This window comes from Taudactylus pleione, unplaced genomic scaffold (assembly GCF_031769625.1).
Source record: "Taudactylus pleione unplaced genomic scaffold, aTauple2 ptg000019l, whole genome shotgun sequence".
Classification (NCBI taxonomy): Eukaryota; Metazoa; Chordata; class Amphibia; order Anura; family Myobatrachidae; genus Taudactylus; species Taudactylus pleione.
Genome location: NW_028284421.1, coordinates 33,968,354 through 33,995,621, shown reverse-complemented (window position 1 = coordinate 33,995,621; position 27,268 = coordinate 33,968,354). Strand labels below are relative to the sequence as shown.

The window sequence follows — 27,268 nt, the reverse complement described above, 5'->3', positions numbered from 1 at the left end:
GCAGGATTTAAAGCAGTGATTTTAATTCAAGTGTGCATCCTAGTTTCTAGCCTCCTGCATGTCTTTGACAACACTTGTTATATACCTTGCCTATTACGTCTTCTGTATACATTGCTATTGGTTCTCTAAGGATTTGGGGGTATTCAACTAGCTATGACATTCTGTGGCAAAGTGCTACATCACCAGTAATTAAGGTAATCCGACATTGAAGATTTTTCTGCACTCTTGAATAGGGTGCAAGAGAAAAATCATTGGTGGTGGTCGCAATGTGCCAGAGAGACAGTTGGAATGCTAGCACCTTGAGGACATGGCAACTAATTGAATACGTACCTATGTACAGTGTGTATGCATGTATTGATGAATGTGGGATGTAGTTATGAGACCGGCGGCCATGATGCCACCGGTCTCAATACAGACAAGGAAATCCTGACAAGGGACTTAAGATAGGCGTCGAAATACCAACGCCTATCTTAACTCCGATGACGGAACGCCTAAGGATGCCAGCCCGAACAAGGTAAGTCCGGGCTCCCTTAGCGTTAGCCAAGCAAGGGGGGGGGGGGGTCTAGGTTTAGGGAGCATAGCAAGGTTTGGGTTTTTTGAAAGGGGGGGTTTAGGGTTAGGCACCCCTAGGGGGGGGGGGTTAGGTTTAGGGTTCGGTAAGGGGGGGTAGGGTTAGGCACCCCTAGGGGGGGAGGGTTAAGTTTAGGGTTCGGTAAGGGGGGGTAGGGTTAGGCACCACTAAGGGAGGGTTAAGGTGGGGGGGAGGGATAGGGTACTTACCTGCCCTGTCGGGCTCTTCTCCTTCGGGCTGCCGGCGTCGGAATATGATATCCGCTAGGACTTCATAACCATTCTGATGAATGCAAGTAGGTATCGAATTACAATATGTTCTACAGTCCCACTCTATGGTGCTGCAGATTTTTGTGCAGCCTCATACATAAACGTTTTGATTCCTAAATATCTGGTAGAAGAACTGCTTTCACTAGTCATTTACACTACTTACTATCTGTGATAGTTTTGCACTGCTCCATCACTGGACGATGTGACATCTGTAGTCACTGTCAGTGTGATAGATTAACCCAGAGGTTCCCAAACACGGTCCTCAAGGCTACCCATCAGTTCTGGTTTTATAGCTAACCATGGTTAAGCACAGGTGGATAAATCAAATTGACTGAGGTACTAATTAAGTTACCTGTGGTCAAGAATGGATATCTCTAAAACTGTTAAGGGCCCCCATACATCTGCAACGGATTGCCGCAATCCTGCAACCTGGCATCGCAGGATTGCAGAAATCCAACATGTTGGATTTCACCGTTATGACAATCACGATCAAAAAATAATCGTGATTATCAAATCGGTGAAATTTAATATGTGAAATTTCAGCAATCCTGCAACGGATCGCTGAATATCGATGGTCCCCGGTCGGCATTTCCGACCGGTGGACCAGCATTTCCCATCTGATCGCAGGATCGCGACGATATGTCGCAGATGTATGGGTACCTTTAGAGTGCCTTGAGGACCGAGTTTGGGAACCTACAGTATAACTGAGATTAGCACACACCTGCTTCCACCTATCTGTACCGCTATGGAATGCTGCAGCTGTTACATTCCTAACCAGCGATTGCTCTAAGGAACTGTAATCTGGAAGTACTTGTTACTTCACAGCTAAACTCTCCATGACATGAGCCCCCTGTCTGTGTCATTATACAGATACTACAGTAGAGGAGATCTATGATCACAATCACAACAAGAGATCGTTGTATACACTCACCCAGGGAATGATTAGCCCGGCAGCACAAACAGAGAACAGCTCATGGTGGTGACACGAAACACCCAGCAGCAATAATAACACACTTTGAGGCTGACTTCCTGGTCTGATTGCACAGTGAGTAAGAGCACCAGGGGACCAATGACTGTGCTGCAGGTTGCAGCCAGAGGTGAAAGTGAAACTGGACTTAATAATAAACATGTGATCCGGCGGGAAGTCCCTGGCCTAGCTGCTGGAGGTTTGGCACTACTTAGCAGGGATTGTGGTGATCTCCTGCAGGTAGTTACATCAAACTACAAATAATATACATTTATTGTGACTATACTGTTATTGTATCGCTCGCTGTACGTACAGTATGTACTGTAGTTTCAGCTGTTCTAGTTTACAGTATCTTTGGAACGTCCTATATATATTAGTTCTGCGTTTGTATTTTTACAGTTCATTAGTGAAAATGCGCCAAAAAAGGTTTTAGGTTGCACCCAACATGCAGACTAATAATGTGTGCATTATTGATATAGTTAATAAGTCTTAAATAATGATCCCAATGAAATATATATCAATATAGATATTACCACAGGCGTAGCCATAACTTACTTTGCCCAATAGCAAAATTTTGAAGGTGCCCCTGACCCATTGCTTTTAGAGACAGTCTGGACAGCTCTACAGGCTGCATGGAGCCTTTCCAGAGCTTCCCTTGGACTCTGAGCAGGTCTGCAGTAACGTTAGTGGTTGCACGATGCTGTTCCAGGGGAAAGTAATAGCGGAGCCAAACCAACATACAGAAATATAAGCAAACCCCAGCCTTATAGAGAACGTTAAAGGTCTCCAGAAAGCGAGGAGTTCCTAAATGATTTGTGCACCTCCACAGGAATCCCATCCACCCCAGGGGCTTTAGAGACTGGAAATGAGGTAATGGCCAAATCCAGCTCCTACACGAGAGGTTCCCAAACGCGGTCCTCAAGGCTCCCCAACAGTTAAGGTTTTAGAGCTATCCATGGTTAATCACAGGTGTTAAATCATATTGACTGAGGTACTAATTAAGTCACTTGTGCTCAGCCTTGGATATGTCTAAACCCTGAACTGTTGGGGAGCCTTGAGAACCGCATTTGGGAACCTCTGACCTACACGATAAATAAAGCATCTAAGACAGAGGTTCCCAAAGTCCGCCATTACAGTCCACGTTTTAGGGATATCCAAGCTTGAGTCCAGATGGCTAAATCAAATGGATTGAGGTACTAATTAAGTCACCTGTGCTCAAGCATGGATATCCCTAAAACGTGGACTGTAATAGTGGACTATGGGAACCTCTGATCTAAGACATCAACAGGCTTACTAGTGCCCTGTGCCAGCTCACATTCTCCGAAGTGCATGGCGTCATGCGGAAGGGGCATGACCATCAGCGCCGGTAATAACAGCACTTCACGCAGCATCCTCCGGATTCTCTGGGGGGCTGTAAACGTTGCATGTCTGGAGGGTCCGAAGGACGCTCTGGGTGGGACTGCAGCAGCAATTCTGGCTGCAGGGTGCCGTTCCAAGCACCCTGTTAGCCAGATGCAGGTGCCGTGGGGCAGCGATGGTGCCGCCCACAGGGCTCTGCGCGGCAGCACCGCTCACACACCCCTAGTTACGGCTCTGCTCTGGAAGTTGTACAAAGAAGTATAATATTGCAGAAAAACATTAGCTATGCCCTCCCCGGAAAAACAAGGAACTTTCCTAGAAACAAGGATGGCGGGATCACCCTACTGGCATTCTCCTCTTTAGCTAAATAGGCCAAATAGCTACTTCCATGTCCTGTACTGAATTTGGTTTAAAAAAAAAGGAGCCTGCTTTAAGTTTTATCATAGCCATAATCCAACCACTCCTGCTGTGCAGAGTCTGTTCAGAGATGGCACAATAAGGCAAATATTGGGTCTTTAATTGTCTGCACAGTTGTACCAGCTTCACCTTTCTCTTTCTATTAAATGGCTTAATCACAGCCACTTGTTTAATAATCATACATCTAATGCTGGGCATACACTATACAATTATCTGTCAGATATCTGTCCAATCTGGCTGTTTGAAATGAAAATCTGGTAATGTATGGGAGCAAATGACAGTCGACCATTTGCTCACTAACAATGGAAAACTGACAAAAATGGTTGTTCAGACAAATTGGTTAAAAACACGAATTTAACCAATTTGAACAATTGTTCTTTGTCCGTTTTCCAGTGTTTAAAACCATATAATTGACTGTCATTTGCTCCCATACATTACCAGGTTTTCATTCCAACCAGCCAGATTGGACAGATATCTAACAGATAATTGTATAGTGTATGGCCAGCATTAGGCATTTTTCTGTTTTTCCTTTTTCAAAAAGAAACCATTAATTTGTAATCCAAAAGGGAAAGGCAAACCATAAACAGGAAAAATGTATTCTTTAATCCATGGGAATTAAACATTTTTTTTTAAAAACACATAAAACATGCTGCAAACTGTGCTTCTCAGACTTGCTGGGAATCCTTTCAGCTGCTCAGGCAAATCAAAGTTTTCCAAAGTTAAGGTGGCCATACATCTGCGACGGATCGTCACGTTACAGGGATGCGAACGGAAATTTCTGATCGCCCATTGGAGTAATGCTGCGTATACACTAGACGATATAATGAGCGATAACGATAACTGAGAGTTAAGAAAAGTAATACAACACTAAACATGTCAGTGTTAAGACTGCATACCTCACAATGAACCCTAGGCCTGGAACCAGCACCCTTCTCTGAACCAGCACAAGAGCCATCCACGTGCTGCAGTTCTGACCCCAAGTAAGTCAATTTAATTACTTTCTATTTGTCATGCAATGGCTGTCACCCTCTCCCTGTCGTCACCCTCTCCCTATCACCTAATGCTGTCAACCTCTCCCTGTTGTTACTCTCTCCCTGTCACCTTCTCCCTGTCGTTACCCTCTCCCTGTCACCTAAGGCTGCCACCCTCTCCCTGTCGTCACCCTCTCCATCACCTAGTGTTGTCACCCTCTCCCTATCGTCATCCTCTCCGTCACCCTATCCCTCTCGTCACCCTCTCCCTGTCACCTAGTGTTGTCACCCTCTCCCTGTCATCACCCTCTCCCTGTCACCTAGTGTTGTCAGCCTCTCCCTGTCGTCACCCTCTCCCTGTCACCCTCTCCCTGTCGTCACCCTCTCCCTGTAACCTAGTGCTGTCAGGGTCGGTTCTCCCATTACGCATGGTACGCAGCTAAGTAGGACGCCACATAGTGGAGGGCGCGTCAGCTGCGTACCATGCGGGCCGCGGGCAGTCTGTCTCTGTGACACAGCTGCTCCGCGTGTGTAGCGCTGACCAGACAGAGTTCGGTCAGCATTACACAGTGCCAAACACACAGCCGCCGGTGCCGGCAGCTGTGTGTTTGTTTTGATTAGCAGCCAATGAGAGTCTGTCAGACTCTCATCGGCTGCTGCGCTCACTGCCGGAGCCATCTTCCGGCTCCCGCAGTGGGTAATGGGAGAGACGTCATGACGTCTCTCCCATTATGTGCAAAGCGGCCCGGCCCGGAAGGACGGACAGAGGAGCTGATAGCGGCGGCGGGACCAGGAGCAGGAGCGGGGTTTCAGGTAAGTGGGTTTTTTTTATTTTTATTACGTGTGTCTCTACTGGACGGGGGGTCTACTAGCACTGCATAGGGGGGAACCTCCACTGGGGGCACAACAATGGGGGGACTACTACAATGAGGGACTACTACTAGGGGCACTACAAGAGGGGGGACTACTACTAGGGGCACTACAAGGGGGGGACCACTACTGGGGGCACTATATAAAGTGAACCTGGGACCTTGAACTATCCAGGATAGGAACATATTGTTCAGGCAATGGGTTGCACAGAGAAACTGGTTTAAAAGGAGTGGTCTCTAGCCATTGGACTAGCAGACCAGGTGCAGCAAATAATCACAAGGAGACTTCCCTGTGATGTTGAGACAGCAATGAATGAATTACTGTATCTGTCGCCAATGCTAAGACTCAGATTCGTGACAGCAGGCATGAGCAGTTTGGTGTTCCGCAGATAAAACGATTAAAAAATGTCCACAAACACATTCCTTTGATTATGTATCCTCCATCTACCAATAGCGAGCAGTGTGTGTGCATTTGCCATAATCTGCCAATATTTTATACGTTTTCCTGTGACTACGTCATCCTTGTGGGGGGACATATTGAAAATCAATGTGGTGTGGCCTAAATTTGGTAATTTCTAATAACAAATCACATAATGTGTAACACAGATATTAGGGCTTTCGATTAGCTGAAAAACCGCCCTGTTTGTCGGCCCCATCAAAAATATTGAACACTGTGTACCTAGCTTAAGAGTAAGCTGATTGGTACTTGTGCCTGTGTAAGTATGGTAAAAACATTTCAGGCTGGACATCCAGTTTCTCACTGCCTGTAGAAAAAGACTGTGGAGTCTCTGGGGGTCATTCAGACCCGGTCGTTAGCGCCGATGCGCTCTGACCGGGTTGAAGTTTTATTTTATTTCTCAGCTTAATAAAACTGGCTGAGGTCTGTTGGATCTGAAACCTTGGACTTGTGTGATCTCTTCGCTGCTGTTCACTACTGTTTACCTTAGGAGATGGTACCTGTCTCCCTAATCCTGTTACAACGTATAATATGCTTAATTAATTTTAACCACCCCCTCTTCACTACTATTGAAATAAGAAGCCTAATTCAATCTATGACAAAGGCAAACACAATTAAATAATCTAATTAATCCATATGCCGTTAATAATGTATCACTGCAGTCTATGGCCCTCATGCAGAGGCGCTCGCAAGAAGCGAGCACTCGTTCTGAATGAGGGCGGACGCTTGTTTTTTTTTTTAGTGTGGCCTCCTGGTCGCTAGCTAAGCTGTGGGTTACCACACACAGCTTTAGCGACAGACCAGGGTGATGGTCGCGAAGGTCAAGACCATCGCGACCATTGGGGCTTGCGACGAGACCCTAAGGTTGGGTCTTGGCAAACGCAAGCCCCAGGGAGCTTCCTGCTCTGATCAAGCAGGAAGCTCCCCACTGACATCACTGCTGATGTCAGTGCGGCCGCCCACAAAACGGCACGGAACTCCTCCATTTGTGTAGCCACCCCCCCCAGCCCCGCCTACAAAACGGGGCGAGCTGTCGATCAACATTGACAGCCGCCCCTTTTGTAGTGAGCTCCAAAAAAGGGTGATATTTTTGCCAAAAAACAGGCGAAAACGCAATTGGCGAAAAAAAACTGGAGAAAAGTTTTCTATTTTTTTTATTTTTGGATAAAAATGTGGGGATTTCTTTCAGAACCCTTTGGACACAACCCCCCCCCCCCTAATGATAATACCACCCAAAAATATGTAAGTTGCGCACTTTCGTGAAAAATGACTGCGCAATTTTATTGACATTCATCATCATCAGGGTAAAGATACATATACAATTCAACTCACCTTATACCCGCAGTACAGCACGTGTAGCAATGGCAGTTTCCGGAAATGTTACTGAGACACTCACAAGTGACGTCACTCCCAAGAACCCGTTGCCATGGCAACTAAACATAAACATAAAATACATTCTGAAGGTTTCATAGTCAATAACAATGCATCACTGGTGGATCCAGGGGGGGCAATTGGGGTGATCATCCCCCATATCAGGCAGAACAGCACAGACCCGGCCACCGCAGGACAGTGTTCCTCGTCCCCATAGCAACCAGCAGCCTGTCATGTCATGCTGCTACAGGCATCAGGGGGTGGAGATCCGGGCACTAGAGCGTGACTTATAGCAGTAGCAGGTGTCCCATGGCTGTGTCTGCCTGCAAGAGACGAGGAGCAGCCCCCATCAGGAAGTACTATTGTAGCATGGCGGGCTCCCCAGTATCCCTGGTATTCTGACAGTGGCTGCATCACTGGTCTCAGTGGTTACTGGGACCACTGTTGCCTCCAGTATAACTGCATCGTCTGCCTGTCTCAAGAGTTTGGAAGGGAAGGAGTTACCCGGAGTCAGCACAGTGCTCGCAAGCAGGTCCATGGTCCCCCACTGTGCATTCGCACGCAGGAACCGGCTCCAGCGTGCGCATGCGTGAGCCCCGGAGCGAGAAAGAAATTCTCTCGCTCCGGGGCTCGCTACAAAAGGGGCGGCTGTCGATGTTGATCGACACCTCGCCCTGTTTTGTAGACGGGGCGGGGGGGTGGCTACACAAACGAAAGGCGTCCCCGAAGGAACGCCTGCTGTTTGTGGGCAGCTCCACTGACATCACGAGTGATGTCAGTGGTGAGCTTCCGGCTCTATTAGAGCTGGAATCTCACTGGGGCTTGCGGCAGACGAGACCCTATCACAAGGGTATCGTCGCAAGCTGCAATGATCGGGACCATCGCGACCATCACCTGGCTGCTCGCTAAAGCTGTGAGTGGTCACCCACAGCTTAGCAAGCGGCCAGAAGGCCGGCTCAAAAAAAGAAAAACGCCGCCCTGATTCAGAGCGAGAGCTCTGAATCAGGGCCAGAGTTTGTTGTACAAAATGTTTTTTTTTTTAACTCCCCAAAACAAGATTTACTGGAACAGAAAGTAGGATGTGGTCTGGTGGTATGAGAACAACTGAGATGTTAGGCTGGGAGAGGGTAGTAACAAGTGCTTATGACATGGAAAAGAGATATCATAGAGAGATGAGGAAATGTGAAAACTATATACAAGTGAGAAAGGAACACTGAGCTCTAGTCCCGCAACTTTTTGCAGAAATACAATTATCAATGCTGACTATTTAGTGGATATTTATTTAGGAACAAATATGTGGTAATCCTATCTTTATATATTATTAAATCTAGTGGAACCAGTGAAAAATGTGGCATTTCTAAGTGGGTTAATGCTAAAAGTTAGAATCAACATTAAAATATGTTTAAAGTATAGTATAAGGTACAGAAAAGCCCTTATTGTAAGCAGATTATATATACGTATAAAACATAGGCCCTCATTCAGATCTGCTCGCAAGCGGGTCGATGGTGGGGCACTGCGCACGCGCCGCTTGTGCACTGCACGTGCGCAAGCCCCGGAGCAAAAGAGAGAAATTCTCTCGCTCCAGAGCTCGCTACAAACGGGGCGGCTGTCGATGTTGATCGACAGCTCGCCCCGTTTTGTAGGTGGGGTGGCTAGCCAAATGGAGGCGTTTCCGAAGGAACGCCTGCCATTTGGGGGCGGCCCTACTGACATCACAAGTGATGTCAGTAGTCAGCTTCCGGCTCTATTAGAGCCGAAAGCTCACTGAGGCTTGCGGCAGACGAGACCCTAACACAAGGGTCTCGTCGCAAGCCCGATTGTCGCGATGGTCAAGACCATCCTGACCATCACCTGGCCGCTCGCTAAATCTGTGTCACCCACAGCTTAGCGAGCGGCCAGGAGCGGCTAAAAAAAAAAAAAGCGGCCGCCCTCATTCAGATCGAGTGCTCACTTTTTGCGAGCTGCTCTGAATGAGGGCCATAGCCCTTAAAAATATCTTATTGTTGCCCACTGGAAAAAAGCGACGGCCGGGAAGCCGTCTGTCAAAATGCCGGCATCTAAATCCGACTCGGAACTAAAGACAGACGTCGAAATGCCGACGCCCGTCTAGATCCCAACGCCGGAATCTCTTCAGATGGCTTCCCGAATGAAGGTAAGCTGGCCACTGTTTGCTGGTAGCCGTGCGGAGGGGTTTAGGTTTAGGCACCCCCAGGGGATCTTAGGGTTAGGCACCCCCCAGAAAGAGTTAGGCTAGGGGGAGAGGGGGTTAGGGTTAGGCACCACCGGGGTTAGGGTTATGCACCCTCCAGGAAGGATTAGGGGGGAAGAAGGGTAGGGTTACATACTTACGTGCCCCTGTCAGGATCTCTAACTATCGGGCTTCTGGCAGCGGTATTTCACACGGCGGCTATTCAGCCGCCGGGACTTCATACCCATGCCGTTGCCCACCACTGGCATATATTATTACAGATGAGAATTAAGGTGCTGATTCTCTGTATGTGTACTGAAAGTAAACCATGTAGAACACGTTTGTTTCCTCTCCATCAATCAGCTGCAAGTTGCCTTTCTCAGTTTAGGGCCCGTATTAAATTTTTGTTGTGATAATTTCGCCACAGTTGGCAGAATCTGCTTTCCGCCTACATCGCGTGATTTGTACGCGGAAACTTATCGGGTATGCCCCCGCTATTCTCCTTATTCAATTTCAAAGGACACGAAAACGGCAAGCCGCGATGTCGGAACAGAAGGAAACTGATGTCAGAAATGGGGAAATCAGCCTGAACCTCCCAAAAAGGTGCACTAACATTGGGGATCAATGTAGATGTCCCCAAATAGGCCTAATAAAGCTGTTTGGGGTTCTTAAGTTGTTTCAATAGCTCCTAATTCGCGTCTTTGCACAAGTGGTGAAGAATGGCATAAAGCAGTATTTTTTGGTGAAAATAAGTTGTCCTGTCAAATTTGGGATACTTCGAAATGGGTGCTAGCATATTTTAAAGTCTCTAAAGTGAAGTGAAAAATATAGTGAAAAATCCACCTTTTGCAAGCACCTGCAATCAAAAAAACACCTCACCCCTACTTGCAAACCCCTCAAAAGTATATTTTGTTACTTTTTATGTTTGTACCCCAACTTTGAACTTTTTCGCCATCATTTTCAAAGTCATTTTTTGGTATGTCTCTCACTTTTTAGGGATTTTTTGACGCAGTTATCCTTTGGCGACCTTTCCCAAGGGTTCTGAGTGTTTTTCCGACTTTTGCACCCCTAAATCCCAATTCTGCACTTTTTTTCCGCCTGCTTTCATAGGCGAATCTTTTCCGCCTGTTACATTGCATTGACCTTCCGTGTACACGAAAAGTCTTTGCAATTGAATAGGGCGAAAAGTTTCTGCCTGCCGAAATGACGTCATTCAGCGATAATTTTGCGTGTATTACGACTTTTCGCCGCTACTTGAATACTGGCCTAAGTGTGGAAGTGAACCGTCACCTGCACAACATGTTTTTTTTTGCTGTATTAATATTTATGAGAATGTAGTATGTCAATTCACTAGAACCAGAACCTTATGAATATAAGACAAGCCTCATGAACATGTGCTGTGATGTCACTCATTCCTAGCTGATTCATTGGCGGCTTACTGGTTCAGCCAAAAATGGATGCCTCCATTGAGTAACTGACAGGTCCACTTTAATGAAGAAAAAGGGGAAAGACATAAATATATTTTCCTGGAGCACGCTTCTAAACAAGATAATGATGCAATATTCTCTCAGATTCAAGAGTAATATATATACATATACATTAAAATTTTAAATCCTATTAAATAAAAAATAGAGGTGATAGAATATGTCAATATGTATGAGTGAAATTGTCACCTATTCCTTCCAATCATGAATTATTTCACAAGATTTGTAATTTTGGCGAGAATATGTTGTTCCTGCAAATAAAATCAAGTCTTAACATACAGTAGAGCAACTTTTTTTCCCTCACTAATTTATGTCTTTCCCCTTTTTGCTCTCTTGCAAAAATTATAGCTGAAGTTTCCTTACTTAAATACTGGGAGCACCACCAACTAAATGCTGTTTAGGAATGACTGTAATAACAGCTGAGATGTTGGTTCATCAATAATTACTATCATATGTATATATAAAAGTTACCTAGTGCGGTTTCAACCCCTTTTTCTGTCCACTTTAGTGAATAACCTTATCCTTTCATAGGCTGATGTACACTGGCTAACATGGGAGAACTGTTATACATTAGCTATTTACTAGCTAACTGTTTGGGTGGCAGCTATGTGTAAAGTGAATACACATCTAGCAGATATATCTGCACATCGAGTGATCTGCAGATATATATGTAGATGATGGTCATTCATATACACTGAAGACCATCATCTTCCAGGCACCCGCGGGTCCCGCTGGACGACCGCCCGTACACACTTGCCAATGGAAAGATATATCTACAAATATATCTGTCTATCGGCTGTGAAGCACAGCTAATGCGATATGTCTGTGTATCTGTATGTTGTTCACAGACATATCGCTGGTACACATTGGCCGACGGGCAACAGATATATTGGCCGATCAATTGATCGCCCAATATATCTGTTAGTGTGTACCCAGCTTTAGTTACCAGATTTATAAAGTCTCTTGGGTCATCTTCTTTGCGCTTGAACAGCCGCTTTTCTTCCTGTATTATTATTCTCTATTAATAAGACAACATATTATGCAGCGCTGTACATTGAGAGGATTATGATACAAATACATTTCATACTTAGAAATGAAACAATGTGACCCTTGCACAAATTAGCTTAATAATGTTGTATCGTTCGGTCGCCATGCTGCACATCCAAACAGACGATATCTCATGCGGCCCTGTCGAAGCTGAATAATTGGCAAGTTCAGTTTAAGATTTAATCGCGATGACGCCATCTTGCGATTTGCCGCAAGACGCCATCTTGAAAATGAGATTGCAAGACGCCATTTTGCGAATGGCCGCCTAAGTGCCATTTTAGATAAACTCACATTTTAGTACATGTGGCGATAATACTATTAGCACCATGCGATTGCATCTTTCACCATTTCTCATACACACATTAATACGCACAATTGCGCTGTTAACTAGTCGCATATTAGCAAATGCATAGGACTTTGTATGAAACCGCTGTTTTATTAGCTTTATGCGCACGCATCTGCCCCAAGTTAACTAGCGTCCTTATATCAAACCCCGAATACTCACACATTACATATTCACACATAAGGTTTAATAAGCTTTAAAGTATATGATTTAAGTTGGTTCAGTTAGTTTAAATGCTGAGAAATAAAGATATTTGATAACTAAGGTTTTATACATGCTAAACAAGTCGTGTTTGGTTTCGTACTGATGCGTACTCTTTTTACAGTATTCCGGTGTTATTGATGGGAAGATCGCATCATGCATTCTCGAGTTATGGATCGCAGAGACTACAAACAACAAAATGTATATTTCATGAACAACTGTTAGGATGTTGCAGGGGGCGGGAAGGGAAAGATCCCCAGCTGTTAGAGGCAGGGAGAGTCTTGGGTCTGTATAATTCCTTTTGCGCCTAAATTGTGTCTGGATCAATTGCATGTAACTGTCTGAACTTTTACTTGAATAACACTTGTGCTTTGGAACCACAGATTCCAGGTCTAAGTCTTTATTTACTGCGTGACTGCGTACGCAAATTAGCATCATCCTTAGAGGTTTAAAGGAAGGATTTTAGAAGGTACAGGCAGGGGTATATAAAGGTTCATTTTAATATCGTTACTTGGGGGCTCGTAGTTAAGTCACTTACCTGCTCACATGGTACATACATCTATCGATATTTCAGCAAAGGGTGGAGTGGCCGCATGCAGGGTTTGCCTGCAACCACTTCGTGCTGAAAGATCGCTATCCATCTCCGTGTGAATCAAGGAAGCTGACTAGAATCCAGGGACAAGAGAGGAAAAAGTTTGTTTTGCTCTGTTGATAGAACCTTACGTTTAAAGGGGTGCCGTAGTACTGAGTATGCGGCTAAGTCGCAGGTTTGCGCATAGCAAAGACGCACTTTTGTGTGCGCAGCTAAAAAGTCATAATACGGTTGTGTGGTAGTCGCATTATTGTGTATGCGGCTGATCGCACAATAGCGTATACGCACCTCCGGTTCTGCTGCCACGTGTTTTAACAAAGCCGTTGAGGTTTACCTTTTTCAATTGTTACCAATATCTGGGTTAACGTTTATTTTTCTGGGCAGGAAAAAAGTGTGTAACTGAATATTTGTTGAACAAAGTTAAGGGTATCGTATGATCCTTAAGGGCTAGGTGCAAGGGTTAGTCTAGCCGCTCGGTAAGTAGCTTTACCGTTCTATACACAGTAGCAGGTGTACATGTTGTTTTTGTTGTAGAGAGGTGCGTGGCAGTATCCGACATATAAACTCTCATAGGTGTGGAAGTTGCCTTACTAAATCTTATCCGGGTGTGGAAGTTGCCTTTTTCAAATCTTATCCAGGTGGGTGGGCGCCGCTGACTTAAATCGTCCACAGGTAAGTGAAAGTATCTTGATTGTCTTTCACCAGTTTAAATCTTTATTGAAAAGCGTAGGAGTTGTCTCAGAATGGGAGCCGCGCAAACAGTAGAGATGTTAGACAATGATGTGCTGCTAATGGAGGCGCCGATCGGATCGGCCCGTCGTATCATGCATACTAAGTACGGTACTCATGCAATAAGGTATTGTGATTTATGGTTTAATATGATGAGGAAGAGTGTTAGACCGTTTCCCAGAATTGGTAGTTTTGATAAAAATGTGTTAAATAATGTCCGGGATCACATCAGTTTGATGCGCTCCCGAGAGAAAAATGTTAAATATTTTGAATGTTTAAAACTGTGGCAGCATGAGGGGGATGCGTGGCTTAAAAATGTGCAAACGACGCAAACTAGCGTCGTGAGCACATTGCCAAAAAATACATCCGCAGCGCTGAATTGCAATACAGGCGAGCCGCAAAATGGCGCGCCTGTGCGGCAAGGTAGCGTCGTTCACGCTCACCTCCCCCACCTTATGTGGATGGAGGTGCAAGTACAGTTACCAAAATTACCCAGAAAAATGTAACAAGCAACTTGTACCCTCTCTTAAGCAACTATAAAGAACATGTTCATGATGTGGATGATGAGCCTATTGTAATGTCTGCCATTTCCAATGCTGTACAAATGATAGATGCGGCATCACCACAATCACGAGTGGTGCCGCCATCTCCATCGGTAACAGCAAGGGAAGTGTTAATGCCCTCTGCACCCGTAGAGGAAGTTGTACATACCATACGTAGCAGCAGCAGACTAAACCCCCAGCCAGGTAACCAGGTCAAAGGTAGCAGCGCTACCGGTCTGCATCCCATTCGGACAATAACTGTTCCAAATGGAAATGCAGATGCAAACGGTATAGTGCCCACGAGGGAAGTAGTAATGCATTGTCCTTGGACAAGAGCAGAACTAAATTCCATCATAAATGATTTCCCCGATCCCAAAAAGGAATTAGCCAAATGTCAAAGATTTTTGAGAAATTTGGGTAGTTAACATGAACCCACTAATAAAGATTGGCGTGTGGTGTTAAGGGCCTGTCTGCCACGCAATACCGACGTGACAAAATTTATCACGGATTGTGTGTTGGATGGTGACGTTCCCTTAACAGACCAAGTAAACCAAGGTAACATTTCCCGCATTGTAACTCAATTGGGTATATATTTCCAGTAGTAGTTAACTGGAACAAAATTTTCACCATTAAGCAGAAGGAGAGTGAAACTGCAGAAGATTATTGTGATCGTGCTCTGCAGGCTATCACCCAGTACACTGGGATAGAGGATATTAAAGATAGCACTCACCACCGGGGAATGATAGTCACGGTACTTGTGGACGGTCTGAAAGAGAGTTTAAAACTCGGGTTCAGACCTCACAGCCTGGCTGGCGGGGACTCACAATAGATACCCTCATAGAAACCTCCATTGAACATGATAAAAAAATCTCCAAGAAGAGAGAAGCCCAGAGCGAAAAAGTAATGGCTATCCAAGCTCTGGAGGGAATGACGGTAACATCACAGCCAACAGACACACTTGCACACACACTCACTTCTGAACAAGTATGTGCTCTCCCTAACCCCACGCAACAACAAACACAACTCTATCCCACTAACCCGATGCAACCACAGGTCCCAGGCTACCCACCAACTTCTTATCCCCCCAGAATACCCTTACCCTTCCTATCCTTACCCATATCCACCACCTTTACCCTCTGCGCAAACCTGACAACACCACATGTCTTCACCAGATACACGAACATGTTTTAACTGTAAACAAACAGGACACTTAAGTAGAAACTGTACAGTAAAAAGAGTAGGGACCCTACATTAGGGAAGACCTGGATATCCCCATAAGGGATATGCACAGAGGCCAGCAAATGTTCAGCAGGCACCAGCTCCAATTGTAGCCGTATATGCACTATTGGAGAATTGTAGCCAATGCTAGGGGTCAGGTCATACCTGTAGTCTACAGATAGTCAGGTTAACGGGAAGTACTAGGGAAGAACCGGTCATGATGGTTGATGTAGCTGGTACTGAATATCCTTTCTTGTAGACACAGGGGCGACCAGGTCAGTGATAAAATCTCCCGTTAATACTGCAGGTGACCAACGATACAGTACCAACAATGGGTGTAACAGGTAAAGTGGAACATTATCCTTTAACAAAGTCCACAGAGGTTACTATTGGGCCGTTGCATACCAGGCCTACTTTTCTCCTGGCTGCTGCGGCTCCTACTAACCTACTGGGCAGAGACTTGTTATGTAAGATGGGATGTGTTATATATTGCACCCCTGATGGTGTATATTTAGATATCCCAGAGAGAATGGTATACGAGGTGCGGGATATGTTAGACACTCCTCAAAGGATAATGTATCACTCTACAGTTTTAAATGAAACTCCATCACAGGTAGATGAAATGTTGTCCCTAATTCCAGATTCCCTTTGGGCTAAAGATGGACAGGACACTGGATTAATGGCAAACGTAAGCCCGTAATGGTAAATTTAAAAAGTGATAGGCAAGCTCCAAAAATTCCCCAGTACCCACTAAAACAGGAGGTAGAATTAGGGGTTTTTCCAATAATTGAGCGATCATTGCAACAGGGAATTTTAGTTTGTACGGCTAGTGTAGCCAACAGTCCCATTTTCCCGGTGAAGAAGAGTGATTATAGGCTGGTACAAGACCTTAGAGGTGTTAATAAGGTAGTAGAGAGCCAATTCCCTGTAGTGCCAAATCCAGCTGTCATTTTGATGCAGATCCCACCAAATGCAACCCATTTCACTGTCATTGACCTCTGTTCTGCTTTCTTCTCTGTGCCTCTCCATCCTGACTGTCAGTATCTATTCGCATTTACATACAGAGGTTTACAATACACATGTACACGGTTACCCCAAGGTTTCATAGACAGCCCCAGTATCTTCTCCCAGGCATTGCACGACTGTTTACAATCTTTTCAACCTGCCAATGGATCTGTTCTAATTCAATATGTGGACGATTTATTGCTATGTTCTGACTCGTTTATGTCATGTTTGAATGATACTAAACTGTTGTTACTTCATCTCTCACAAACAGGACACAAGGTGGCTAAGGACAAACTACAGCCGTGCCAATCCAGAGTAAAATATTTGGGACACTGTCTAACCCAGGGGTTACGACATCTTACAACAGATAGAATCCAGGCCATACAAAACATGACACTGCCGCAGAATCAACAGCAAATTCGTACCTTCTTGGGAATGTGTGGATACTGTAGAATGTGGATACCAGGTTTTTCTATTTTGGCCTTACCTTTACAGGAATTAGTCTCTTCCTCAAAGCCCGATCGTGTCATACACACAGAGGAATCAGAGCAGGCTTTCCTTACTCTTAAGGATAGTCTGATGAAAGCTCCTGCATTGGGAATACCCGATTATGAAAAACCTTTTGATGTGTATTGTACGGAAGCCGATGGTTGTGCTGCAGGTGTCCTTACACAAAAACATGGTGATGCCAGTAGGCCCGTAGCATACTACAGTGCCCAATTGGACACTGTGGCAAGATCACTCCCCACCTGTTTGAGAAGTGTAGCATCTACCGCTCTATTGGTGAGTAAAAGTGAGGACGTAGTATTGGGCCATGATATGATTGTCTACACTCCCCATGCTGTATCTGCTCTGTTGAACTCAGCTCAAACCAGACACGTCTCCTCGGCTAGGTTCACCAAATGGGAACTAGCTCTAATCGCTCCTGCAAATATTACTGTTAAACGTTGCAGTACGCTGAATCCAGCAACATACCTACCATATGTACAACATGATGTACAAAGGGTGAAAGGAGAGGAGTTGCTGGCGGGAGGTGAGTTCGGCAGACATAATGATACGCACGATTGTATGACATATCTGAATCAAACCTTTACTGCTAGACCTGACATACATGACACACCTTTAGAGAATGTGGATGTAACTTTTTATACGGATGGGAGTTGCCATAGACAAATAGACACAGGTGAATTATGTACAGGTTATGCTGTTGTAAATGACACAGACATCATAGAAGCTAAACCTCTCGGTCCTCCTCACTCAGTCCAGGTGGCAGAGTTAGTAGCACTGACTAGAGCATGTGAACTGACAGCAGGCAAATCTGCTAACATTTAGACTGACTCGAGGTACGCGTTCGGGGTGGTGCACAATTTTGGGGCTCTATGGCATCTGAGAAATTTTATGACAGCAGCAGGCACACCAGTTGCACATTCCCGACACATAAAACATCTTTTAGAAGCAATCCAACTGCCCAAAGCGGTGGCAGTAATTAAATGCAAAGCCCATACATGTGAGGATGACCCGGTGTCACTGGGCAACAACAGAGCTGATGAAGCTGCAAAATGGATAGCAGGGTTAAAAATGTTTTCTCCAACTGAAACAATTATGTCATTTCAAACAATTGATATGCTGAAATTAATTGAGATGCAATATTTGTGTTCAATTCAGGAAAAATCCATTTGGAAGTCCAAGGGATGTGGGCAAGAGTCCTCTGGGCTCTGGAGGGACGGACATGGTAAGCCAGTAGCCCCCAAGGCATATTACCCCAGCCTGGCTGAGGCAGCACACGGTCTGACTCATCTGGGTAAGCAAGGTATGTGCAAGTTGGTGAGGGCATACTGGTGCGCACCAGGTTTTTCTTCACAAGCAGAAAAGATAGCAATGTCCTGTCTGACCTGCTTGAGAAAGAACATAGGGAAAGCGATCCCTACTGAACCGTCCCACATTCCACCGACTGATGGACCTTTCCAGGTGCTACAAATTGATTTCATCCAATTACCACCCTGCAGGAACCTTAAGTATGTATTAGTGTGCACAGACGTATTTTCTAACTGGGTTGAGGCCTACCCAGCGGCCACTAATACTGCTGCGTTTACTGCAAAAAAAATAGTTCAGGAATTTGTATGCAGGTACGGTATCCCTAAAATCATCGAGAGTGATAGGGGTACCCATTTCACAGGTGATGTTTTTCAAAATATGTGTAAGCTGATGGGTATTAATAGCCGACTTCATACCCCCTACCAACCGCAAGCCAGTGCCAAGGTAGAGAGGATGAACGGGACTATTAAAAATAAGCTAAGTAAAATCATGGCAGAGACTGGACTAGGATGGCCAGGAGCGTTACCTTTGGTCCTACATAGCATAAGGACCACTCCTAGACCTCCTCTGAATCTGTCCCCATTTGAAATATTGTTCGGTAGACAACCTCATTTGACTATAAGTCCACAGGAAGACCTGAAGGGTAACAACGAGGTAACTGTAAAGTATCTTATATCAATGAGTAAGCAGTTAAAGCAACAGCAGCAGAAACTGAAATTGTTGTCTAATGATATGCCTGAAACTAACTGTCATGATGTTGAACCAGGAGAATATGTAATGATCAGAAATTTCTTGCGTTCAGGTTGTTTGACTGATCGGTGGGAGAGTCCATACCAGGTGCTGCTGACAAGTACTACATCTTTGAAGGTGGCCGAGAGAGATACCTGGGTCCATTCCCCTCACTGCAAAAAGGTCAATCAACCGGTGGAGAAACAAGTCGGAGACAAAGCTGATAGCGTGGACCTGTCGATCGCAAGCTTGTTTCGGGAGGATTGAACAGGTTGTAGTGAGATACCTGAACTGAGAGAAATTTGCAGATCTTGTTGTGACAATGGACAGGCCTGCTGTGTTCATTTTCATATTCTCTTTTAGAGTGTTCTGTTCGGGGATATCCAGTGTCTGTGATGGGGGACCGATTGAGGAAACGGGAGCTGATGGCAGTGCTGATGGAGTGGAGTCAGGAGGAGTGCAGTGCCAATCAGGGGAGTGTCTGACCAATCTTGGTACTGTTATTGTTAAGAGAGCTGCCATTCCGGATACTCGGGGAAGGTGTGGAGGTTTATCGTCTGAAGATTCCTGCATTTGTGAGCTTTGTGGGTCCCTAGTTGATGAGAACTGTATCCGACGGTGCCAACCTAAATATAATCCGTACTGGGGTGGGTATACTCTAGAGGATTATCATAGCATGGTAGGCAAAGTGTTAAATCAAACTGATTGCTGGGTGTGTTCACATGTGCCACAGGGACAGCATAACGTAGGGTTGGTGCCATTTCCGCTAAATACCACGGAAAGTTTAGAATTGGAAAAAGGGAAAACCTTGGATGGAAAATTTCTCTCATCCAAACCACCCCATTTCAAACTCCATCAATTCCAAGTAGATAGATCACTTTTGTGCTTAAACATAACCAACCCCAATAGACCCGGGAGTTGGGAAGTGACGGGGAATAATCAGACGATGACCTTCTCACAAAGAGCTGATAATGAGTCCATAAACCATGATCTGTTACGCTCCACTAAGTCTGGTGGGAAACATTTTAGGTATCGGTATACATTGAGTTCCACCAAAGAAATTATTGGTAAGGTGCCAAATGGTTATTGTGCTAAAATAATACAGCCAGAAACTTGCATGTACCAGATGGAAGAACCAGAAATAGGATTGTTTGCAAGGGAAATGTGCTTAATGATAATGATGCATACCATTCCTTATGTTCTCCCTGATAATGTATATTTCATCTGTGGAAGAAAAGCATATAAATGGCTCTCCCCAAGTTCCGAAGGTTTGTGTTACCTGGGAAGAGTAGTCCCAGAAGTTATGACCCTCACACATGTTGAAATACTGGGTATACATAAAAACACCATCACCATATCTTCACACACAATATGAACACAGAGGCAAAAGAAATATGATACCTGGTGACGTACATAAAGCCACTCAGTTAATCAGTGAGACAACTGGCTTTCAAGTTCTAGTCGCATTGGATCCCACCAGGATTGTTCGGGGTACATTAAATTTTAGATCTATCCAGGAACTTGCTAAATTGATAGATAATATCACCGAGATGTACGATGACACATTCAGGTATACAGGGAGAGAATTGCAAGTGTACAAGAAAGAACTGGTGCAACACAGGCTAGTGTTGAATTATGTAACTGCTATTACTGGAGGGTATTGCATAACATTGGCTACCCAATTTGGAGTAAAATGTTGCACCTATGTCACCAATGATACCAGCGACCCCAAGGAGGTGATAGACCGGAAGATGGATGAAATTCTGCAGCTAAAGTGGGAATTTCGTAAGAACCATAACGCTTCAGTGGCTGAAGTAGGGGACAAGATAGAAGGATGGGTTTCATGGCTGAACCCAGTGAAATGGTTCTCAGGCCTAGGGAAATGGGTCCAGGAAGTGATCGCCAGCATAGGCAAATTCTTAATCCTTATACTGATTGTCATCATAATAATTGGCATATGCGTCCGGTGTGTTCCTATTGTATTGAAGTGTGGAAAATGTAAAAACAGAGTAAAACGTAAGAATGAAACTATGATGGTGGTCAGTAATGACAATATGTATACCGAGGTAAATATAGAACTGCATTACAACCCTGAACTAGGAAATACTATTATTTGATGTAATAAATTTAGACATGCCTAGAATGTATTATTGAAATGTTATCTATAGAACACCTCAGATAATGTAAAGTCTCAATTCCCCTTCAAGACTGCTTTTATAAGACTGGTGCATTCCCACACCTTTCACATGATCTTCCAAGATCCGCGGTGTGCTTATAATAGTAGTTTTATGTCCCCACCCAGAGACACATTATTGATGGATTAAGAACCACCTTGTGCTATCCCATAATAACACTAAATAATATGTAAATGTAAGCCTAAATTAAATTCTAATAGCAGATTGTGATAGCATGTTGTTTGCTATCAAAGGGTGGACTGTCGAAGCTGAATAATTGTCTGAGACAAGTTCAGTTTAAGATTTAATCGCGACGACGCCATCTTGCGATTGGCCGCAAGACGCCATCTTGAAAATGAGATCGCAAGACGCCATTTTGCGAATGGCCATCTAAGCGCCATTTTAGATAAACTCACATTTTAGTACATCTGGCGATAATACTATTAGCACCATGCGATTGCATCTTTCACCATTTCTCATACACATTAATACGCACAATTGCGCTGTTAACTAGTCGCATATTAGCGAATGCATAGGACTTTGTATGAAACCGCTGTTTTATTAGCTTTATGCGCACGCATCTGCCCCAAGTTAACTAGCGTCCTTATATCAAACCTCGAATACTCACACATTACATATTCACACATAAGGTTTAATAAGCTTTAAAGTATATGATTTAAGTTGGTTCAGTTAGTTTAAATGCTGATAAATAAAGATATTTGATAACTAAGGTTTTATACATGCTAAACAAGTCGTGTTTGGTTTCGCACTGATGCGTACTCTTTTTACAGTATTCCGGTGTTATCGGTGGGGAGATCGCATCATGCATTCTCGAGTTATGGATCGCAGAGACTACAAACAACAAAATGTATATTTCATGAACAACTGTTAGGATGTTGTAGGGGGCGGGAAGGGAAAGATCCCCAGCTGTTAGAGGCAGGGAGAGTCTATTTGAACCAACCTGTTAAATGCTCTGTAACAGATGCTTCTCCCCTGGGAACCAATGACATCAGCAACAAACTTCTCTATTATACTGTCTATTCTGGGGGGGTATAAATATGTGTGCTCAAACGCTGGGTTCTTAGTCTTCGTGCTGAATGACGAGGGGTCTCTTGCTGATGCCTATCTTCGGGTCCGGAAGCGCTGCGTATGTATACTGTACTTGGGTCTGTATAATTCCTTTTGCGCCTAAATTGTGTCTGGATCAATTGCGTGTAACTCTGAACTTTTACTTGAATAACACTTGTGCTTTGGAACCACAGATTCCAGGTCTAAGTCTTTATTTACTGTGTGACTGCGTACGCAAATTAGCATCATCCTTAGAGGTTTATAGGAAGGATTTTAGAAGGTACAGGCAGGGGTATATAGAGGTTCATTTTAATATCGTTAGGCCCCATTGCAGGTAATGTAGGACGGAACGAGTGATTGTTCCGTCATTCATTACCTCGTTCTAATGTGTACCCGAGGTACGATATGTTGGCCTATCGAGCCGACATATTGTACCGGTACACATCTCTCAGTGTGTACCCGGCTTAATAAGCAATTGTAGCTGTTTGTGTGGCTATTATAGGACAACAAAATGATCAGTCACCAATAATAAAGCAACCATGATGCCTAGCATTTCTGTACGGCTTCCGGTGGTGTCGTGCAGTTGGAATAAGGAATGACAGTGGAAAGTGCAGACATGAAAGATTAACTACAGTAGTCATTGTAGAAGTCTGCTGCTGTCAACATTGACCATTTATATTACTGGATCCTCCCACATGTTCTGGTTCTAAAGAAAGCTTTTGCTTTTGTGCTGCAGGGGGTACTCCGTTTGCTGCAGGTGCTGGATTACTGGATCCAAGCCAAGAGCCATTCTTGTACACGGATCTTTCTTGAATTTGGTGTGAAATGGTGAATAATTGCACTGCATGACCATATGTTTGTCTCTGTTTTGGGATTATTGATAAAACTGCCTCCTGCATCTTCATCACGCCATCTCCAGTGCTAAATTTGCACATGGACAAAGTATTTTCTACTGCAAGGAGGTAATGTTAAATGATAGAGGCATGATATTGGTCAATTGTAATACCCAATATGAAAATAAAGCTGACCAGTATTAGTGTACAGAATGTAAAGCATTTTGTATTTTGCTTGCTTTGAAAAGAAAATTATTTACAGGAAACAAATTTTGCACCCAGACAACATTTGTATCTAACTCTGATCAGCACCAGAACACTTGTTTGCCATGTTTGCAGTTAATAGTGCCTCAAAACAACCTTGTCCTTGGTGTGATGACAAATCCTCTGTGCCACCTTGCGATTTCCAGTTGCTTTCATAAATTCTTTCCTGTTTTATGTCTTAATTATAAGATGATTATTGGAGGTAGACTGCAGATCTGATCTAAAACTCTGCCATCTCTAACTGCCCTCTACATGTCATAGAATATCATAATGAACAAATTAAATTTTATGGTAATTTAAAGTATCTGAAGTAGGTTCCAAGTACAATTTTCCAATTCACATTTTGTTTTGCCTAGTGTGAATTTTGACAATTAATTCTCTAATTTGTTGGTAATTTTGTACACAATAATGATTCTCAATATTTTGCTACTATGGGGCTTCCGGTGGGCGTGTCGTTGAGGGTGGCCGCATGGTGGTGGAACTCCCGGAGTCTGGACTCGCTCCTTCGTCAGGGAAAGTTTAATAAAGGAAAAGAAACACATATAATTTATAGGCTACAAGAACTAGAAGTTATGTAAATGGCATGCATATTTATTTTCAATAAAAACTGTTCTGGTTTAATCAGCGCTAAAATTAAAGATACGGTTTAATTGAAAAACATATAACTCCCTGAACCAGTGCAATATTTGACTGTATAATGTGCAGACATCTTGCTCCTATAAAACTAAAACCAACCCCTATGAGGACTGTCACCCACCAATCAATAGCCACATAGCGTAGGGTTAAGTAGAGAAATGGCTACAGCCTCTAGTATATAACATTTTTCACAAGAGCGACATGTCTAGTGACTCACTGCCAATGGAGTCACAGAGACTTTACCAATATCACTTACCACAAGGTCGTTTATATGGCACCAAGATATGGTTACTGCAGAGGGAAGGCAGGCAAAAAAGGGCTATGGGGCGGGAGGAGGTGGGTGAAGAGAGCTGTGGGCGGAGAAGAGGTGGAGCAGCTGGAAAGGGGATGATCTCCGGACACTGACTATGTTAATCCTTGGCGGCAGCCGCCACACTGAGCATCCTGTCGGGATATGCCCTCGTGCAGCCGCTCTTCTCAAATAGCCCTCTAGCCAGCCCTGTCCCCCAAACAGCACAACACTCCATAATGATCCCCAAGCAACACAGTGCTCATATAGCTACATAATGATTACCAAACCAAACGGTCTGATAACGCCATAAGGGATTTCTTAGAGATCATAAACCTTCCTCACCTAGATCTTGAAATGCAAACCTTAATTTAGACTGGACAGAAATGTTAGTGACAATAAAATCACTTATAAAGATAAAACTCCCGGCCCAATAGGTTATAACAATAATCTACTATATTGTGTGGCAATACCAAAGTAGGTAGCGATAATGAGCCATGGATTCTGTGTGGGGCTAGAGGGATCTGCTCACACAGTGTAGAAAAAGGAATTGCGAGCATACCTAGTGGCTGCCTTGTGTACAGCGCCCAGGTGAGGCTGACGAGGCAGACCAGTCAAACTGCATGTGGAATCAGTCCAAGGAGGACTGAGGCAGCCATAGAGCCCAGTGTGCCTGGAGGTCAGTGGGGGCTAGAAAGACATGTCCAGTCCTGAGGGGCATGGAGGATTATCAATCTCTAAGACTGTGTATACGACAGTAACGTGCGGTGGGTCAATGGCTGGGAAAGCACACATGGAGATGAGTCTGAGTGCTGGGAGCCTTTCTCAACCCCTACTCACTGGAACTCTCCCCTCACTACACTGAGCTTCAGTGTCCATTGATTCTCCTACCTGCATCACTGTGTCTTCTGTTGCTGCTGACTGAGCTCCTATGTCTTAACACTTCAGTGTCTGACTACAGAAGTGAGGCTGAGCTGTTGCTACCTCATCTCTCATTTCCCTTCAGTCCCAGGGAGCTCCACAAAGCTGGTAAGTGTTAACTATAAAAATTATTACAATTAACTAAGAAGATGTTTATAAGTTATAAATATCTTCTTTGTATTATTCTAATAATTTTTATATCAAATCTCAGGAATATGACAGGGGAAGCTTTGTCTCCCCTGCCTACCTGATGGCACGTCCCTGGTATGTGAAGTTGTAGCAGCCAAGCTACAGACCAGGAGGCCATGTCCAGACCTGCAGTCAAGCACGGAGGACCACAAGAGAGACGTTGGGCCAAATGTAATAGGGTGAGAGTTTAGAAAATGTGAGAGAAAACTCTCACATGTTTAAACTCAGCCAATGTAATAGTCACAGAACATGCAAACTTACATGTTTTTCAGACTGAAAAGACTCTCAAGATTTAACCTCATCCAGGTGTTTCCTGTTTTGAAAATACAACTCGATCAATGTATTAGTGTGACAGTTTCACTGCTAAACTCTCACATTTTCTAAACTCTCATCCTATTACATTTTGCCCTTTGTGTGACTTTGTGGCAAACAAGCCAGGCCAGGAGGCCAGTATCTTTACTTGTGAGAGACAGGACTAAAAGACTGTGACTGTGTTACATTTGCAGACTAGCCGCCCAATATAGTCAGGGTTAAAGCAGTGAGGTAGTGCCCTGAGTGGGGGCTAGGTTGTTTTTTTATTTTGTTCCTGAAATGCTGACAGTTTCAACCTTCAAAGCTGCATGTGGGCCCTTATTATGAACCTAGACACTGTACCACTGACCTCTCTATTGAGCTAATTACCCAAAGTTATCACAATATATAAAAGAAGTTTGTTGGCGAATATCATCCACAGCTCTCAAGGTAAAGCTGCAAAATCTTGCATAGTTAATTAGTATCAAAAAAGTAAGGTATTAGACCACATAGCGACAAAGTGACAGAGCGACAAATCTTATATATAAATTTAATTGGTCTGTTTGTTTGACCGTTTATGCATTCGGACACCCCTACACCGATTGGTATGAAACCAAAACGAGGTGGTCCAGTTGGATCCTGGCCAGATGTTCAGGGGGGTTAGGGCCCCGCAGGGCCATAACTAGGGTGGTGCAATGTGCTGCGGCACAGGGCAGGAGGTGCTGTTCGGGCCTATCAATTTTCTGTTCTGATTTTCTGTTCTAATCATAATCATTCTTATTTGTAGATTTCTCTTTATTTATACCCGGCATCTCCTGGCGGCCCCATCTCCTCTCTGGCCAACTCCTCTCCATCTGGTCATCTTCCCAAGCACCTTCAGTCACATCCTATTTTATACCGTCATACTCAGGACTCGAACCTAGTACCTCTCACATGGCAGTCAGACACCTTACACGTGGCGCTATGTGCCCCACAAGCTCTGAAGGCAGCCCGGAGCACAGCCACTGACCCAGGTGCTACCAGCACATCTCGAGTATCCTTGCCAGTGAGTTCAGCTGTTGGCACAGGGTACATACACTGATCTCCCTGCTGCTATTTGCAGCATATACACTATAAGTAGCACTCTTACTATACCTTCAGTCGATGATCTACACTGCCTGCTCCAGGCTTGTGCATGGCTGTTCTTTTGGACAAATCCTGATGCAGATGCAGCTTCCCCAGTACATCTAAAGCTGGTGAGTTATACTGCATAATTGTGTATCATCAATGCAGCCGTTCTATTCCCATTGTATTTGGCAGTGACACCTGGATAACAGTGGTACAACGGGATCGGTGCCCCTTCCTCATCGTACAGGACAAATCAAATTTGTCATGGTCCTTCACCATTAGACCACGTCCCTTTTTCGGACGCGCAACTTCAGTCCCTATTTGTAAAATAGGGGGGTGGCGCCAATGCTCT

The 27,268-nt window shown here is 44.3% G+C and overlaps 1 protein-coding gene across 4 annotated transcripts in view; it reads right to left on the bottom strand.

Moving 5' to 3' along the window:
* LOC148540517 (mucosa-associated lymphoid tissue lymphoma translocation protein 1-like) overlaps window positions 1-27,268 on the bottom strand; it is a 117,064-nt gene that overhangs the window by 49,253 nt on the left and 40,543 nt on the right. For 2 of the 4 annotated variants that reach the window (XM_088446726.1, XM_088446747.1), the window contains exon 1: window positions 1,772-1,854. The exons of 1 other annotated variant lie outside the window; for it this stretch is intronic. The gene's annotated coding sequence lies outside the window, so the exon portion shown is untranslated. Of the gene's footprint in view, window positions 1-1,771; window positions 1,855-2,362; window positions 2,395-27,268 lie in introns of those variants that run through there. One more of the 4 variants, XM_088446740.1, reaches the window with a different exon arrangement.